The sequence below is a fragment of the Myotis myotis genome, unplaced genomic scaffold (assembly GCF_014108235.1).
Source record: "Myotis myotis isolate mMyoMyo1 unplaced genomic scaffold, mMyoMyo1.p scaffold_m19_p_9, whole genome shotgun sequence".
In the NCBI taxonomy this organism is placed as follows: domain Eukaryota; kingdom Metazoa; phylum Chordata; class Mammalia; order Chiroptera; family Vespertilionidae; genus Myotis; species Myotis myotis.
This window is the reverse complement of record NW_023416401.1, coordinates 59,626,454-59,646,144: the sequence shown is the minus strand read 5'-3', so window position 1 is coordinate 59,646,144 and position 19,691 is coordinate 59,626,454. Positions and strand designations below refer to the sequence as shown.

At 43.0% G+C, this 19,691-nt stretch overlaps 1 protein-coding gene and 1 pseudogene across 4 annotated transcripts in view; one reads left to right on the top strand and one right to left on the bottom strand.

The window, feature by feature from the left end:
• The window catches only part of LOC118662445, a 34,623-nt pseudogene extending 26,210 nt beyond the window's left edge, over positions 1-8,413 (bottom strand).
• The window catches only part of RALY (RALY heterogeneous nuclear ribonucleoprotein), an 87,380-nt gene that overhangs the window by 45,591 nt on the left and 22,098 nt on the right, over positions 1-19,691 (top strand). Inside the window, exon 1 of one of the 4 annotated variants that reach the window (XM_036322408.1) lies at positions 17,197-17,217. The exons of the other annotated variants lie outside the window; for them this stretch is intronic. The gene's annotated coding sequence lies outside the window, so the exon portion shown is untranslated. Of the gene's footprint in view, positions 1-17,196; positions 17,218-19,691 lie in introns of those variants that run through there. 4 annotated transcript variants of the gene reach the window in all.

Here is a 19,691-nt window from a genome sequence, read left to right as displayed (position 1 = left end):
TGCCTGTTAATGGCTAAGATTCAAAGGAGAGATTTGATTCCATTAAAGAAATAAGGCTTAGTGGTTTTTGTGTTCACAGTGGTAGCACATATATATAAAATTATAGGCTGTGGTTTTCAGAGACTAGCTGATTGATTAAGAGTGGACTGGGGAAAACCACACAAGAGTATAGAAAATCTAAGCCTTTGCCTGGGCAGGTGACATGACTCAGAAGCTCCTTTGGTGTATGTATACCCCACCTAATGTGAAAGATTAATGTAAGAGAGTTTAGAATTCACTGATTCAGCCTTGGGAACTGATGCTATCTGATGTGTAGAGCCTCAAAGTAGAAGAATTAACTTTTTAAGGTACGTAATTTGTGAATTTGCCTTTTCCCCCCATTTAAATAGCATGTAGTAAAAGTAGTATTTGGCAATATTTTTGTGAAATAAAGGTCACTTGGGAACATTTGTGGGGAGGGAGGGGAGAAATAAGACTTATCTTTGGATCTCATAGGGTAACATTGAAGTAGCAAGAGCTCTGAGCAATGCCTGAGCTTACTGGGTACATATTTGTGGCCTTTAGTTTTCTTATCTATAAACAATGAGCAGCTTTTACCCAGCCTACTGTGTAAGGCACATTTCAAATAACTGCTATATATAAATCTAAAGGTCTATTAATGTTAGTAACTATCGTGACAGGGACCTGGACAGAGTCAGAAGGTCTGGGAGTAGTGGCGTGCCTCATCATCCTTCAAGGTGTGGGGATGAATGTCTGCCCAAAGTGGACCTTGTAGCTTAATAAAGCAGGAGGTTCATTGTCTGCTAGTGTAATCATCCTATGGCCCCAAGAGAATTCAGTGGAGAAAATCTGAGGGAGGCTGACAGAGTAGCTCATATAACAAACACTGCCCTGGTTCTCTCCTCACCCAGGAATTTTGCCCGCATTTTATTACTTTGTTTCTCAGCTGGCTTTCTTGAGGGTTGCTGTCACAGAAAAGCAATAAGACTCAGTTCACTTATGGGGAAGGAATGGTGTGCAAAGGGCTCTGGGCCCCCTTGGGCCCTGTGTCTCCCTCCTTCCTTCCCCAGTTTTCATTAAAAATAAAGAGGATTTTTCTGTCCTACTGGAGCATCAGGCCAGACAGAAGAGGTACTGATAGATCCTGTAGGTCAGATCAATCAGAGGGCAGTTCTGAGGATGTTGGCAGTGGCAGAAAAGCAGGGTCCTGAGCCCAAAGTGTTGAACTCTGAGAAGAGTAAGACATGAATAAAAGGGACTTATGGTGGGCAAATGTAGAAAAATAAAACAAAACTATCCTACAGAATACCATGTTAACACAAAAGCAAAAATTGCTTCTTTTGAATTATCTGTCCTTTTGTATTATTTGAGTCTCCACTCACCTCCCTTACTCTCATCGCCCTCTCCATTTTCCCAATTGGCATATCAGTCAAGAGTTATGGTAATTAAGTGCATAGGCCAAGAGATAAAAGCTACCTATAGTATAACTGACCTTTTAGGAAATTAATTAACTGTCTTTCCCATCATTGCATATAGTTTTTAAAACCTTAGGCCAGTGGTTGGCAAACTCATTAGTCAACAGAGCCAAGTATCAACAGTACAATGATTGAAATTTCTTTTGAGAGCCAAATTTTTTAAACTTAAACTATATAGGTAGGTACATTGTTATTAACTTAATTAGGGTACTCCTAAGCTGGCCTTTGCTAAAAACGTCCTCAATCTGATTGAGGTACGTTCGCTGAGGTCGACCCCTTCCAACTCTCCCATCCACACTCGTCTTGTATACTTGTTTTGTCTATCTCCTTTCCGAAAACCGACTTCTGCGCATGGGCCACGAAGTTTCAATCGCACTGTACATGACCGATCACACGTGGTATTTTGTGGAAGAGCCACACTCAAGGAGCCAAAGAGCCGCATGTGGCTCGCGAGCCGCGGTTTGCCGACCACTGCCTTAGGCCATATGATACTGGGGAAAGAGAGGAGGCCTTAAAGCCAAAGGTTTGAGTCCTTGCCCTGCTGTTTATTTCCTGTGTGACTAATCTCTCTGAGCTGTAGTCTTCTCATCTGCAAAATGGGAACAATAATGCCAATATGGTTATTGTGATGCTAATAGGAGATGATGAAAAAAATGCCTGGCCTGGGTTGTTGTTCAACCGCTGGTAATTGAAGTAAATTCTGATACCATGTGTTCATTGTCAGATTGTAGTAAAAGGTGTTACAATCCAGGCTTTTAATCCTGTTTTACTAACTCAACCTTGGGAAAGCATTTGATATCTTTGGGCCACAGTTTCCTTAGCTCTATAAAGAGGGAATGAGGTGGAAAGTTGATCTATAATTGCTGATGTCCCTTCCAGTTCTGTGCCTTTAAAGGCATATTGGGCCCTGGCTGGTTTAGCTCAGTGGATGGAGTGTTGGCCTGCAGACTGAAGGGTCCCAGGTTTGATTCTGGCTAAGGGCATATGCCTGGGTTGTGGGCTCCATCCCCAGTCGGGGGTGTGTAGGAGGCAGCAAATCAATGATTCTCTCTCATCATTGATGTTTCTATCTCTCTCTCCCTCTCCCTTCCTCTCTGAAATCAATAAAAATATATTAAAGGCATATTGGTCTGTGGTTCAAAGGCATCAAAGAGTTAAAAGGAAAAAAAAAGTCAAGAGGAGACCAAAGGAGAAGCCTTAGCCTCAGTCCTGCTGAGGCCACACCAGGGACAGTTACAAAGAAAGAGCCCTTATCTACAAAGAGAAGGTGTTGGAAGTGTCTGGGAGTCTGCTGCTGGAGCAATGAATGCCTGTCATCCAGCATTTGGAAAAGAAATATCAAGGAGAAGATGAGCCCTAACCTGTTTGGCTCAGTGGATAGAGCGTCGGCCTGTGGACTGAAGGGTCCCAGGTTCAATTCCGGTCAAGGGCATGTACCTTGGTTGCGGGCATATCTCCAGTAGGGGGTGTGCAGGAGGCAGCTGATCGATGTTTCTCTCTCATCAATGTTTCTAACTCTCTATCTCCCTTCCTCTCTGTAAAAAATCAATAAAGTATATTTTTTTAAAAAAAGAGAAGATGAGAATAGCCTAGGACAGCGGTTCTCAACCTGCGGGTTGCGACCCCTTTGGAGGTCGAACGACCCTTTCACGGGGGTCGCCTAAGACCATCAGAAAACACATATAGCATATCAGATATTTACATTACGATTCATAACAATAGCAAAATTACAGTTACGAAGTAGGAACAAAAATAATTTTATGGTTGGGGGTCACCATAACATGAGGAACTGTATTAAAGGGTCGCGGCATTAGGAAGGTTGAGAACCACTGGCCTAGGAGGTTGGAGACTGAGTAGAAAGCAGGTATGAGACCATGCGGCATAGAACCTTGTTTGTGCTCCATTACCCACTGTCTGGGTGTTCCCAGTCAAGCTATTTCTCTTTCTGCAGCCTCCATATCTTCATCTATAATATATTCTCCATCAGGTGATATATTCTCCAAGGGCCTCTTCAGGGCTTTCTAAAGTTCCACTGTCCGCTCTCTTCTGGCTCTCAAATTGTTTGTACCTAGTTTTTGCTGTGTTGAGAGTATCATTCATATGAGAAGGTTCCTTAACCAGCCAGGCTTTATCTAGCCCTGGAGTATTTAGAATGCTCTTGAAACCACAATTTCAGGCCACTAAGATCATAAGTTTTCAGGTCGAGAAATACCTTGTTCCACCTGGTTCAATTCCCTTATTAATGCAGCAAAGTAGAAAGACTACAGGCTTTGACAGCAGACCTTGAATTCAAGTTCCTGCCAGTCCTAACTTAATCTCTCTGAGTTATAGTATCATCATCTGAAAATTAGGATATTGATAATAGAGCAGGCACATAGAGAATTACTATGTGGAGGAGGAAAAAAAACACGCCGGAGAAGTGAAGTCATCTGCTCAGGGTCGAGCTCACACCAAAGCCTGGGTTTTATTGTGTCTTAGTCCAGGGTTTTCTTCTCCTCTGGAGCCAAGGTCAGTTGTACCCATACAAATGTACTAGCAAAGATTGGAACTGAAAGCATGTCAGCTTTCTTAACATCTCTGCCAGCAGCCTTCTCAATTCCCCTGTGGCGTGTGTCAATAACAGAGCCCGAACTTGTTTTAGAAACAAGCGCTCCATAAGCACTCCTGTTTGATTTGCTTTGGCTGGAACAGGATCCAGATGCTCTTAGAAGAGCACAACAGACTCTCCAAATCAGCCCATTCCCATTCTGAGCCACTGGTAGCTCTGATCTGCAGCTGGCTGGGGTTTGTCCCCAAGTCCTCCCTACATGTCATGTGAGTCACATTAGTAGTCATGCTATTTGCCTTTTCCCTCTTGATGGAAGTAGCATTTATTGAATGCCCACCTACCATATGCAGGTATTATAATAGGTACTTTAAATGTATTATCTCCCTTAATTTAAAAAAAATAAATAAGGACGGGAGAGAGAGAGAGAAGCATCGATGATGAGAGAATTGTTGATCAGCTGCCTTCCTGCATGCCCCTACTGGGGATCGAGCTCACAACCTGGGCAAGTGCCCTGACCTGGAATCGAACCGTGACCTCCTGGTTCATAGGTCGATGCTTAACCACTGAGCAACACCCCTCTCATCCTTGATATTTTATCTCCCTCTCCCTTCTTCTCTCTGACATCAATAACAATAATAACAAACAAACAAAAAAACCAGAGCTGCTCTGCCCCAGAAGGGTGGCTTGGTCAGTTGGAGTGTTGTCCCACACACCAAAAAGTTGAGGATTTGATACCAGTCAGGGCACATCCTAGGTTGCAGGTTCAATACCTGGTCGGTTACTTCCATCAAGAGGGAAAGTGCAGCCGAGACCGGTTTGGCTCAGTGGATAGAGCGTTGGCCTGCGGACTGAAGGGTCCCGGGTTCGATTCCGGTCAAGGGCATGTACCTGGGTTGCCGGCACATCCCCAGTGGGAGATGTGCAGGAGGCAGCTGGTCGATGTTTCTCTCTCATCGATGTTTCTGACTCTCTATCTCTCTCCCTTCCTTTCTGTAGAAGAATCAATAAAATATATTTAAAAAAAAAAAAAAGAGGGAAAGTGCAAATAGTAAGACTACTGAATGTGACTTACATGTCAGGCAAGGAGGACTTGGGGACAGTCACATCGATGTATCTCTGTTTCTCTTCCTCCCTTCCACTCTCTCCAAAAAGCAATGGAGAAATATCCTGGTGTGAGGACTAACCAACCAACCAACCAACCAAACAGCTGCTCTGTTTGAAGTGGGTGTTGGGAAGTGCTGTGATGTAAGAACCTGTTCAGCTTTCCCCTTACCCTCACCAAAGATAGCCCCTGCCTTAAACCTCCAGGGTTCCCAGAACCCTGACCAACTGACCTAGATCAACTTTCCCATTTTATTTTATTTTTTTTAATTTTTTTTAATATATTTTATTGATTTTTTACAGAGAGAAAGGGAGAGAGATAGAGAGTTAGAAACATCGATGGGAGAGAAACATCGATCAGCTGCCTCCTGCACATCTCCCACTGGGAATGTGCCTGCAACCCAGATACATGCCCTTGACCGGAATCGAACCCAGGACCTCACAGTCTGCAGGCCGACGCTCTATCCACTGAGCCAAACCAGTTTCGGCAACTTTCCCATTTTATAACTGTGAAATTGAGACCCAGCAAGGGGACAGTAAAAAATATGTCTAAGGTTGCACAGTGAATTAGTGGTAGGTCTCCTGACTCTTAGTCTGGTGCCCTGTTCATAAGTGACCACCTGTTCCACTTCACTAACATCCTGTGCTTGGCTGTCGGGCTTCTCTTGCCTCCTGGCCTCTGGTTCCTGTGAAGTAGTCAAGCCTATGGATGGGAGTAATTCTTATACATATGGTGAGCATGTTTCAAGTTTTGTTTAACTCATTAATGTGGGAAACAGCAGAAAGAGAATAGCTGAGAAACTAGATTTATGTTGGTGGTGGAAAAGGATTGCTGAACTTAAATTGCTAAATTAGATCCAACGTTGGTTAATGTCCTAATGAAATGAACCTTTGGTGTTATCCTCTCTGCTTTAAAAAACTGCACCACCTCAGTTTTCTACACATTAACCTCTAACTTTACAGTTTTTAAACACTTTGTCTTTAACCATTTATGAACAGTAAGTCAAACAAACTTCCATACTCCAGTTGTGTCAGATGACTCTCAGGTACATATTTTAAAATGTTCTAACATGACTTTAAAAGGTCACAATAATTTTTGGCCTTACTTCCAAGTTTGGGATACTTTTCTTTAACATATACTATTGAAAGTGATCAGAGCCTATTATGTTAAAGAGAGCTAGAGCAGGCCCAGCCCAGGAAATTACCTTTCTGCTCAGTTGTACAGACGGGACTTCTTTGCTAAAGCTTCTGCAGGTAGCAGCCATCAGCAAGATGTTGAGCTCTCCTGCAGCTCTGCTCACTGGCCTGCAGTTTGGCTTTTGTTAATCCTAGACTTGCTTCTTCCCTGGTCAAAGAGGTGTTTTTTCCTGCCTCTAGTTATTCTCAGGATCATCTTGGATGAAAAGAGGTTACAGAGTTACTTGTGGAGGAAGTTTGTTTTTGTTTTGAGCACAGAGTTCTACTCAGGTAAAGTAGGTAACTGCTTTTTCATTTTATGGTTTTATCTCTGAACATTCTGCCCATCTCTCATCCCCACTGTTACTACCCCAGGCCAGATCTTAATCATCTCTCTCTTGGACTATTTTAATTGTCAACTAATTCATCTCCCCACCTCCACTCTTTATTCCTAAAATATAACTTCCTTTCTCTCTCCATAGGTTTTAAGATACAGATCTTATTCCTATCACTTTCCTGCTCATAAAACGTCTAGAATAAATCCAATCCCCTTAGCATGACATTCAAGGCTCTGCAAAGACTATTTCTCTTCATTCTTTCCAGCCTCTCCTCCTCCTCTTCCTCAGGCTTTCAGTTCCATAGGAGTTCATATTAGTGGATAAAAATATTAGGGAAACCAACTATTTGGATGATATGAAGGAAGATCTAACAACCTGATCAAATCTGCCAATGAAGATTAGGAAGCATTCTTAATTGATAAACATTCCAGTTTGATAAACATTTGTGCCAGGCACCAGGGGTAGCTACTTAGGAGTAAGGAGAAGGTAAACACAAGGTCAAGGCCTTTGAAGTCATGTTGATCAAGGAAGACAGGCAGGTAAAATAAGTAGATGACAGTGATGATAAGTATTATGGAAACATGTAATGCTTTGGGAACATGGCGGAGAGGGGGACACTAACTTCCTGGGAGATCAAGGAGGGCTTCACAAAAGAAGTGATATTTGAGTTAGACTTCAAAGATGAGGTATTTATTTGGCAATTGTGAAGAGTAATCTGTAGCTTCCAAGCAAAGAGACCCAGTGAAGACAAAGGCACAGAAGCTTGCACGTGTGTCTTAAAGAAGGGTAAACAGTTCAGTGTAGCCAGAGTATAGGATTTCAGGAATGGAGTGTGGTTAGGGTTAAAGTTATCAAAGGAAGTTAGGGCTAAACTGTTAGGCCTAACATTCCAGGCTTAAGGAAATAGTGATGTGTATTATGTTTCACACATAACATGAGATAATGATTCTTGAATTAAGTGATATGTATTTGTCTATTTGTGCATGTGTCGCTGTGTTAGGATGTGTGTGTTACATTTGGAGATCATTTCTGAAGATCATTGAAGCAAAGCAAATATCAAAAATTGGAGCCAAGCCCTAACCAGTTTGGCTCAGTGGATAGAGCGTTGGCCTGCGGACTGAAGGGTCCCGGGTTCGATTCTGGTTAAAGGCATGTACCTTGGTTGCGGGCATATCCCCAGTGGGGAGTGTGCAAGAGACAGCTGAATCGATGTTTCTCTCCCATCGATGTTTCTGGCTCTCTATCCCTCTCTCTTCCTCTCTGTAAAAAAATCAATAAAATATATTTAAAAAAAAAATTGGAGCCAAAAGAATTTTGTTTTGTTTTCCCAGGCTTCTTTGCTTAATCACAGCATTAGCATTTCCCACACTCAGATTTGTACATACGACCTGGTAATAGAGTGATTTCTGGAAGGTCAAAGCCACAGAAGTTTTTGAAGGTCTTTTAGTTCAGCCCCCAACATAAAAAACTCAGGGAGGACAAGTGACTTGCCCAAGGCCACTCATCTAATTAGTGGCAGAACTTGATTTTCTTTGTCTCCTATTCTCTGGCTCTTCAATTTTTTTCATGCTACCTCTATCTTTAATGTCCAGCTAAAGGGAGTAAAGTTGTGATCCATACAACTGAGCTCACATTCAGTGGCCCTCTTCCCCCTGCCCTTACTTTAGCATTTTATTTGGCCTTTGTCATGTGAATTTACTGTTTTATTCTGTCCAGGGTCTTTGAACTACCCTTTGCAAAGAGAGCATGTCCATAAATTGCTCACCCTTGTTCATGCTACCCTCATACTTGAACTGGCAGCCTGCTCTTAACCTCCAGTCTATATCCAGACTTGTCTTTGAACCCAGCCCCAGTCTTCTCTAGAGAAGCAATGTAGAAAGGATATACAGTGGTAACTCAGTTCTGTTTTTCTGTTTAGTTTTTTTAAAATATATTGATTTTTTACAGAGAGGAAGGGAGAGGAGAGGGATAGAAAGTTAGAAATATCAATGAGAAACATCGATCTGCTACCAAGGTACATGCCCTTGACTGGAATCGAACCTGGGACCCTTCAGTCCGCAGGCTGACGCTCTATCTATCCACTGAGCCAAACCGGTCAGGGCTAGTTTTGTTTTAATATATTTTTATTTCAGAGAGAGAGAGAGATGGAAACATCAATGAGAGATAATCATTGATCGACTGCCTCCTGCATGCCCCCTACTGGGGATCGAGCCCATAACCCAGCATGTGCTCTTGCCTGGAATTGAATGCAGGCCTATGCTCTATCCACTGGGCCGAACCAGCTAGGGCGTGCCTCAGTTCTTGAACTTAATTGGTTCTTGAAGGCTGTTCAAGAAGTGATTTGTTTGAAAACCAAATCATTTTTTTCCATTAGAAAGAATGTTAATTGAATTAACCTAATCCAGACCCCCAAATGATTCCATTTTAACCTTTCTATACATTACATGTACTGTTTAACCTATAAATAAACACTTTTCTTAAGTTTATCAAACCACCCCCTACTAGCCTTAAAGGAATCACTTTCAGCATTCATTCCAGGGGTGTCTTTCAGGTCCTATGCAGTATCTTTGCTTGTTCATGTATCACTGCCTCTGAAATGCTGTCATTGGCTAACTGCTTTTTGTTTATCTAAATCAACAACAGTTTTTGTACTTCTTCAATTGCATGTGATCATTGCTTCTTTCACAATCTTAGCAACATTAGCACTCTTGATGGCCTCTTTGTGTTTTAAAATTATGCTAATCCTTGATTTCACCAGCAACAAAAGCATTCTTTCCTTTGTTTTTGTTTTGTTTTGTGTTGTTTTTTGTTTTGTTTTTGCCTGAGAGGTGCTTTTTGTCATGCTGAGGTATCAAAATGAAAGGGTTGTTAGGTTGAAAGCTGAAGTTGGTTCAACAACGGAGACATTTTCTGTGAACAATTTGGTTGAGAACTGAATTGTCATTGGTCCAGAAACGAGGTTTGATTGTACCTGGCTTTGAATCCCACTTTTGGCACATATTGGAACAAAGTAATCTTGGACAAGTAACTTGACCCGAGAGCAGTTTTCTCATCTGTAAAATGGGATGTTAATACCTGCTTGATGGAGTCATTGGAAAGATTATTTAAAGTATTATATTTATATACCTCAGGCCTTTTATAGAGTGAGGCTAACTCTTCCTTCAAGGCCCATCTTGAACTGCCCTCTCTGTTTTTCCTAATTATCTAATAGGTAATACTTATTGAGTGAGTTTCTGTAGGTACCATGCCAAGTGCTTAAAAAAAAAAAAAAAAAAAAAGTGCTTATTACTACATGTGAATCTACAATTATCTCAAAATAAAAAGCTACATAGATGGATGTGAGAGTAGGATTCAGTGCGCACCTATGTTCCAGTTGTTGCTATTTTCTAGCTTTGTAAACTTGGACAAGCCTCCTGACCTCACTCTTAAGTTTTTTTCCCACTAGAGCCCTAAAATTCCATCCAGAGCTATTTGGAAACCTGACTTCCTTACCTGTTCGCCTTGGAAAATGTTCTGTGTTGATGACAGAGCACAGCCACTGGGCTGGCCCTGTGTGATTTGGAGAGGACAGGACAGGAGGCAAAGAACTAGGTGCCTTGGAGCCTTTAGATCAAGAACTGGCAACTCATCACAAATCAAATAAATAAAAAGATTTCTGAGGTATGGGCCTGGGGGTTGTCTGCTTAGATTATGTTCTGGGAATAAGGGGGATTGCAAACTCCACTGAATAGATGACCAACAATGCACAATTACTAATTGTGTTCCTTAGGCTAATTCTTATTTTACCTCTCAGAGCCTCAGTTTCTCAATCTACACTAATAAAAGACAAAGATGCTAATTGACCGTACCTTCACTACACCCCCAAGCCATGCCCATCAGCCAATCAGAGCAACTATATGCAAATTAACCCAACCAAGATGGCGGCCGGCAGCTACAGAGCTGGAGCAAGCAGGAGGCTTGGTTGCCCGGGCGATGGAAGAAGCCAAGCTTCCTTCCTGCCCTGAACTGGCTGTGGCCTCCACTCATGGCAACAAAGTTTCAATTATAGAAGACAAATAAATCCCAGATACCTGCTTCCAGACAGCCTCCACTGGGAGCCTGGGTGACTGGGGGCCATGGCCAGCCTGCAAACAGCCATCAGCCCCTCACCCAGGCTGGCCACACCCTCATGGGGTGAGGGTCCCTGCTGGGGGGCTTAGCCAGTCTGAAAATGGCCCTCAACCCCTCACCCAGACTGGCCAGGCACCCCAGCAGGACCCCCCACCCTGAAGGGGCTGTGGCCAGCCTGCAAACAGCCATCAGTCCCTCACCCAGGCTGGCCAGCACCCCAGGGGGGAACCCCACCCTGAAGGGGCTGTGGCCAGTCAGCAAACAGCCATCAGCTCCTCACCCAGCCTGGCCAGGCACTCCTATATAATAAAAGGGTAATATGCAAATTGACCCAGGAGCAGAATGACTGGAAATGACTGGTCACTATGACACACACTGCCCACCAGGGGGCAGATGCTCAATGCAGGAGCTGCCCCCTGGTGGGCAGTGCACTCCCACAGGGGGAGCTCTGCTCAGCCACAAGCCAGGCTGATGGCTGCCAGTACAGCGGTGGTGGTGGGAGCCTCTCCCACCTCAGCAGCGCTAAGGATGTCCAACTGCAGCTTAGGCCTGCTCCCCGCTGGCAAGTGGACATCCCCTGAGGGCTCCCGGGCTGCCAGAAGGATGTCTGACTCCCAGCTTAGGCCCAATCCCCCCAGGGAGCGGACCTAAGCCAGCAGGTGGTCATCCCCTGAGGGGTCCCAGGCTGCGAGAGGGCACAGGCCAGGCTGATGGACCCCCCCGCCCCCCGCACAAATTTTTGTGCACCGGGCCTCTAGTGTGTGTGTGTGTGTGTGTGTGTGTGTGTGTGTGTGTGTGTATTTACTTTTTATTAATCCTCACCTGAGAATATTTTCCCATTGGTTTTTGAGAAAGTGGAAGGGAGGCATTTGGACTCTGAGAAAATTGGACTAAGAGAAACACATTGATTGGTTGCCTCCCACACGTGGCCTAACCAGGGCTGGGGATTGAGCCTGCAACCAAGGTACGTGCCCTTGATTGGAATCCAACCTGGGACCCTTAAGTCCACAGGCTAACACTATCTTAGTTAAATAGGTGTCACACCTGATACTTAGATGGGTGAATGGCATAGTATCTCTTTGGAGACCAGTATCTTTAGAAGGTGGCATTTAAGTCTCAGCTGTTCTGATTCTCTGATCACCCCACTGCCTCCAAATACCCTGGACCCCTCCTTTTTCATAAGTTCAGGTCCCAGAAATGTTGGGCATTTCTATCTGACCTCCCTTGCCATCTCTGTCTGACCAGGTGAAATATCTGAGTAAGCAGGATTGTTACATATCAGACATACAGGGCCAGGGCAGGTAGCTCAGGCAGCAGCTAATGAACAAAAGGCTTCTCTCTGTTCCCAATAAATTGGTCCTTGGGGATCCTAGCTTTGAAATTCTAATTGACACAGGAAGGAAAAGATTCATTAGACTCTGGACTCATTAAAATGCTCTGCTGCTCACCTACGATTTATTCTTGGCAGTTCATCAAGAGGAATTAAGTAAACCAACAGGCTGGGATGCTGCTGACAGCAGAGTCCAATGTGCCTAGTACTGCTTGTGGGGTGGGAATGTTGCGTTTCCCATACTGTGGAGCACACAGCTGGCTTCAGAAGTTCCTCACCCCTACGACTTAGCATGAATCCAAGTCTCATGTACTGTCAGTGCCGAAAGGACCTTTTGAGATCATTCATAGATGTTAGCTCATTATGGCTGGTTCAGACGAATGGGGCTTGGCCAAGATAACCCACACAATAGTAGTGGAGTTAGCATTAAAATCAATCAGGCCTCCTGACTTCCAGGCCAGTAATATTTTCCCCTGCATCACCCTTGGATTTCTAGATCCAGTATTTCATTCAGCTTCTAGGAGGTAATTTGGACACATTCTGTGTGCCAGGGTTTTATGATAAACAAAGCAGATACAGAGGGAGCCTGTATTAGGGGAGGTTAGAAAGACCTGAGGGGTGAATAGGAATTATTAGCTCGGCAAAGAAGCCGATGAGCTGTGTTCAAGGCTGAGGGACCAGTGCCTACAAAGAACCAGACTCTACAGGAATGGAAAGTTGAGTGTGCTGGAGTGGAGGAATTGTGGAAGAGATGAAAAGTTAAGATAAGTCAAATCTATGAGGTTTAGTCCACTTTCTCTGGATATAAGAACCCTAGACCTGGGATTAGGAGTTCTGGGTTTAGATGTGTTAGTCATCACCAGGTAACATTTATTTAAGACCTTTTAAGTGTGCCATCCTGGGCATTAGGGAGTGTAAGGTATATGTAGTCCCCTCCCCCAGATCTGTCAGTTTAATGAGGCAAACACACCAATAAACAACCTCTATAATAAATCAAAGGAATAATTACCTCTGCTGGAGGAAGTCAGAGTTGAACTGTATGTTACTGTCATTATTTTCTCAAGGCTTTGATGATCCCTCCTGTCAAATGGTGATAACTACTGTCCTATGTAGCTCATGAGCTGATGGGAAGACAGCTTTGTAATGACTGGTATTTGTGTGGCATTTTGTGGGTTACAAAACACTTTTCTATCATCACTTAATTGAATCGTAACTATAATATTAAGACTTAGGAAATTTCCCAATCTACAGATGAGGAAACTAAAAGTCAGAAAGGTTGAGGCTTATTCATGGTTTTATAGCTTTTGATTAACAAAAGTTAGGATTATAATTCCAAATCCTGTGCTTTCTTTCGCAATACAGTGGTTCAAACAAACTTTGAAAAGGAGACAGATGACAACCTTTCTTTCCCCTACTTGAGTAACAAATTTCCTTCTCCCTTCACTCAAAAAACATCTCCATTTTGAGAAAAGCAAACCTAAGTTGCCTGGGGAGAAAGAAAGGAAGTTTATTTTAAGTCTTCCACAGACTGGGCTCTGAGCTTTTAGGACCATGTGCCCCAGTGCTCCTTCAGCTCCCGCTGTTCCGTCTCATGCCATTTACAGAGTACTGTCTCACCATCACCTCATTGGCTACACACAGCAACTTGTGGGATAGACAGAGCCTGTTATACAGATGGGTAAACTGAGATCCACAGAGGAAAGTAATTTGCCCATAGTCAATGAATTATTCATGCCAGAATCCAGAGCTCCTGACATCAAACAGGTGCTAAGTCATAGAATGTAGTGTCCATTGATTCATTTCACTTCACATAATTCTTGATTATATCCCATGAAGTAGACACTTTGCTATACAAGAGAGGCTCTGGTTAGGCTCAAACCATTTTGGTGCAGTGCTTTCTTTAAGAGCAAGGACTTTTGTTATTTACTTCTCTGTCCCTAACTAGGGCCAGTTCCAAGAATGTCTTGCTGTTGTTTTTGACCTCTGTCTGCCAGAAGCTGGAGGGAGCAGATGGCCACAGCAATGTGATCATGAGGGTGTGATCCCAGGCAAGACTAGAGGATGAGTTGAGAGCCCTAGACTCATCTATTGCTGCCAAGGTATTTTTATTCCAGAACAATGTGAAGCTGGCCAACCCTGCTCCCCCATCTCCCACCACTCCCCCTGCTCCCTGCCACATCATCTCTCTCTCTCTCTCTCTCTCTCTCTCTCTCTCTCTCTCTCTCTCTCTCTCTCTCTTGTTGGTCACCTGGGTAGATTTCATACAAAGGCTTCTAGGACCTGCTGTCCAAGGCATGTTATAAGATGAGATTAAGGAGTCTCACCCGATAGCCAGTCTGGCTTTTCCTTTATCTACAGGCCTTCTGCCAGGCTCCTGCCCACTCTGCTGCTTTTACTTCTGACTCCTTAAGCAGGGTGGTTGTTTAATATGACTCTGACAAACAGCCTAAAGAGCAATCAGTACCGATACTGAGAAACCAACATGTTTCCTGTTTATCCAAAATCTTAACTGCAAAATTTTAAGAAGCTCTACTTGAGGAGGGTGTCTGGGATAAGGACAATTGACTTCCATGATGGGAGCCTGCAAGACCTCAAGTACCTTATAAACTATGAAAGGAAATATGCACAGTGTTTCAAATGCCGTTCATATTCATATCTTTATACATTATAGAGCTCTTTCATACCTGTCGTTGCCTTTGAATCTTGGAGCAACTCTGTGAGAGAAGCAATGTGAGGATTACTATTCCCACTTGATACCAGGGAAGGTTAATCATGGTGGCAGAGCTCCAAGCAGAGCCAAGATTTGGGAGATTAATGGTCCTAGGTTTGAAATCTGGTGCTCACCACTTTTTGGCTGCATAATCTTAAGCAAGTTATTTAGCCTATCCAAGCCTCAGTTTCCTTCTCTATAATAGGATGATAACGATATTGTTATGGTTGTCTAAGATCAAATGATATAATATAGGGAAAATGCTGGCACAGTATAGATTAAGTATTAGAAGCTCAGTAACTGTAGGTTTTCCCCTTAGTGTTTTAAATGTCTTGTATTCTGAGTTTTGAGAATTATTACTCTGATTACAGTAAAATGAACTACACATAATAAATTCCTATTGACCAAAGTATCATTTAAGTGCCATATTGGGTTAAGAGAACTGGATTAGTGGGAAGAAGGGGTACCCCAGGCAATAGCTTAGTACTTTTGATACAAATCACAGTGGGTTTGAGCTGATAGGGACCCTGGAGATCTATTCCAATGTATCTTTCTCAGAATAGATATTAATAATCCAGGAAAAGTCAGTTCGAAACAATGCAAAGTACATTTCTTTATTGCTGACTTCTTAGAGCCTTTAGAGTGCATGTGACTTGGGGAGAGGATGGAGTGTGCCAGCTTCCTATCTTTGACCTTAGAGCCTCTTCTCTGAGAACTCTTACTAACATCTTGAGCACTGGTCTTCCACAGAAGAGTTCATGCAACACGGATCTGGTCCAGTTTCTCCATTTCTAGATGAGGCACCTGAGGTCTGTAACCAAGTTTATAGAGGCAGTCCACAGTAGAACCAAGTTCAGAGTGCCTCAGTCCTTTTTGGGCCACAGGATTATTTGCATTCCACTATTTTTCCATTTCTAGCCAGCAAATCATAAAATTACAGAGCATTTTGCAAACCACTAATCAGAGAGCATTGTTAGAGAGTGAAGCTTTCTGTTTTGATGTGTTTATCTCAGAAAATAGGAAAATGAGGGGGGGGGGGGAAACAGGCTTAATGGCCAACACATGTTTCCAAACAATGGAAGGAGCAGGGGTTAGGTAATTATCTCAGTGTCGAGAAAGGTTCTCTGTCCAGACTGCGGGCTGTGGCCAAGAAATCATTTGGTCTGGCCCTGCCAATGAGTTAGAGATGAGTTAATTAAATGTTTGACCAATATAGCAGGCTAATTTTGTTGTTGTTATTAATCTTCACTGGAGGATATTTTGTCATTGGTTTTTAGAGAGAGTGGAAGGGAGAGAGAGGGAAAGACAGAGAGAAACATCAATGTGAGAGACACACATCAATTGGCTGCCTCTGCACGCTCCCCAACCAGGGCCGGGAATCAAGCCTGCAACCGAGATACATGCCCTTGACCGGAATTGAACCTGGGACCCTTCAATCCACAGGCTGACGCTCTATCCACTGAGCAGAACCGGCTAGGGCAGTAGCCTAATTTTTAAGTTGATAATTTTGTATGGCCTGTGAATGATGTTATAAATATCCAAATAGCCCTCAGCAGAGTAAGGGTTCTCCACCTCTGCTTTTCCACACAGTTTAAAGTTTGTTTTTGCTTTCAGAAGTTTCCATTGCGCCTGGCTGGCACGGCTCCATGGTTGAGGGTCGACCTGTGAACCAGGAGGTCATGGTTCGATTCCCAATTAGGGCATATGCCTGGGTTTAAGGCTTGATCCCCAGTGTGGGGCATGCAGGAGGCAGCTGGTCAATGATTCTCTCTCATCATTGATGTTTCTATCTTTCCCTCTCCCTTCCTCTCTGAAATATATATATATTTAAAAGAAGTTTCAGTTGCAACCACAGGCTCATCTAAGAAGCCCACAGTGCAGTTCCCAATGATCAGCAGTAACTATGGAAACAGTCCTGAGAGGGGTCTGAAAAGAATGTATCAAACTTCGGCTTCTCCATCACCATCTTCATCATTGAAATCGATGGTTAGGAATGTGCTACTGGATTTCTATCCAGACCCTGGCAGAGGGAGTTGTCCTTGGCATTTGGTAAGGGCTACCTTTGCGTTTTATTAAGCTTTCTAGTTCAGCTCTAGTAAAAACATTACCTTTACATTTGCAAAGTTGTACAGTAGACTATTTTTTTTAAGAATACAGAAGTATTTTTTTTTCGTTTAGTGATACAAACAAATGCTGACAACATTCACATAACTTTTTCTCATGTCTACAACTGAATAGATTGGAACTGCTTTAATTGCTATAGAATATACTGTATTAGTGTTTTAAAAATTTATTCCAACCCATTTTTTCTTTTAAGAAGAGGAAGAAGAAAAAGGTAAAGATACAAATTATGAACAACAAATACACATCTATCAACAAGTGAATCTAAAAATCAAGTGAATAAAAAATCTGATGAACAGAATAAACTGGTGAATATAATAGAATCAGGGGCATAGAAAGGGAGTGGACTGACAATTCTCGGGGGTAAAGGGGTGTCGGGGATGTGGGAAGAGACTGGATAAAAATTGTACACGTATGGATGAGGACAGTGGGAGGGGGGGTAAGGGCAGAGGGTGGGATGGGAACCGGGTGGAGGGAAGCTATGGGGGGGAGGGGAAGAGGAACAACTGTAATAATCTGAACAATAAAGATTTCATTAAAAAAAAAAAAAAAAGAATGGATGGGGCAGGGGACAGAGGTACATGGTGTTCAGTTCAGCAGATACTTTCCTGAGCTCCTATCCTGGGCCAGGACCTATTTTGAAAGGCAAGGGGGAATGCCAAGATGAAATAGATTGTGGTCCCTACTACCCAGGAATTCACAGTCAGTCTAGGTAGGGAGATGACACAAAAACAGGTCATTTTAATACCGTTACCTCAGATGGATCTTAGGCAGCACATCAGATTCCACTGCCCTTACAGCTAGGAGGATGATTTGCTGTTATATTAATTGTTGAAATAATCATCCTATTAATATCCTTGTCATCATTAAAGCATCATTTTTAATGTGGAAAGTAGTAATACCTTAGAGAAGGTCAGCAGTTTCTCAAAGGAGACCTTTAACATGTTCAATTTTATTTGTATTGGAGGGAGGTAGTGGTATTCCTAAACTGCTGATAGGGCTAGTGAGTCCTTGGCTTGAGGAACATACTATGGGGAAGGATTTATATCCCTCTGGTCACCCAATGTGCTCCTTAGTTATCACTTATTTTATAGCTTGTTGTACCCAGGAACATTTTTTTTTAATTTGGTAGAATGAGCAAGAAGGGGGAGGACAATCTGCCAAGAGAAGCAGTGACTTAGCGTCTGCTGAGATTGGCAGGGGCTATGCCGAGGCAGCAAAGACTTCATGAATATATGTATTATTGCATGAGGTGCCTTCAATTAATCGATTAATGAACATTATTGGAGCTCCTCCCATGTGCCTAGCAGTGTGTAAGATGATGTGAAAAAATCCCACAGTTCGCCTAACACAGACAAGAGGAGTCAACACAGATAGGCATTGATCAGTCATTGACTTGTGTGGCTCAGACTCTCAGGAGCTATAGGAACTCATGGTTCCTCCTTACTGATCACTGTCCTACATATGACATAGGAGTGGTCAATTCCCATAAAGTTCAGGCTCTTCAGTGGCCCACAAGGCCCTTTCTGATCTGGCCTTTGCCAGGTTCTCTGCTGTGTCTCCTATGTCATCCACTCTGCACTCCAGCCCAAACCACAATACGTATTATTCCCTAAACATGGAAACTCTGTCCAGCTTTCACAGCTTTGCTCGTGTTGTTTCCTCTTTTCTAAATGTTATTTCATCCGTGTGTGGGCTCATTTCAACACTGTACGAGATCAGAACTTGATGATCCCTCTTCTTTGATTCCCTCCTTTCCCTTCTCTCCTGTGCCTCTGGTAAGTGACATGCCTCCCAGTTCCCAAGTCTTCCTGTCATAGCCCCTATCAAGATGACACATAGATTTGGTTTTGTTAAGATCTCTACCGCTGGACTGTGAACTCCTCTAGGGTAGGGTTGTATTTTGTTCATTTCTATCCAATGTACAGTCACTTTGGCAGTAATAGGTGCTTAATAATCTATTTTTGGATAAATGAGTAAATAACTAAAAATTTCAGCATATTATTCCTCTATGATAACTTCTTTGTTATAGACTCAAAAATGAGTAAACACAGGATACTCTTACCTTCATATATACATGAAAACACAATGAGGGTTTGCTTTCTTCCTGCTAATTAACATCCCCACCCCCACACAATATGATAATACATGATTCTAGTGAGGTTGCCTTGAAAGTGGCATTTATTGGTGATAGCAGTGTAAATTGGTACAGCACTTTTGAAAAGCAATTACACAGTGTATCTCAAGAGCCATAAAAATGTTATACGTTTGACACAGTAATTTTACTTCTGGGAATCTGTCTTAAGGAAATAATCCAATATATAGAATAAACTTTCCCTCAGGTGCTATTATTTGTAATAGTGAGAAACGGGAAAAACCGAAATGACCACCTAGACTTATGACCAGTGTCTAAGCAGCTCACTGAGAGGAAGGGTTCGCCTCAGCCATACACTGCCCCCTCCCCATGCGTGACACATAAAGACTAGTCCAAGGAAAGGTGGGTCAAACTTGAATCCATACGTTGGAGTCTGATACCCAACTGTTCAGGAAGAACTGAGTTCATACTGACTTGCTCACTGTGTGACCTTGGGCAACTGACTTTGCCTCTCTGCACTAGGGTTTACTCATCTGTAAAGTGAGGTGACTTATGATCCCTCAGAGAATTGTGTGTGGATTTGGTAGCCTTAACTCATGAAGGGATTTGTAAGCCACATTAAAAGAGTTGGACTTGGTTCTTGGTGGTGGGAAGCCACTTCACTGATGGGTCTTAAACAGGAGGTGA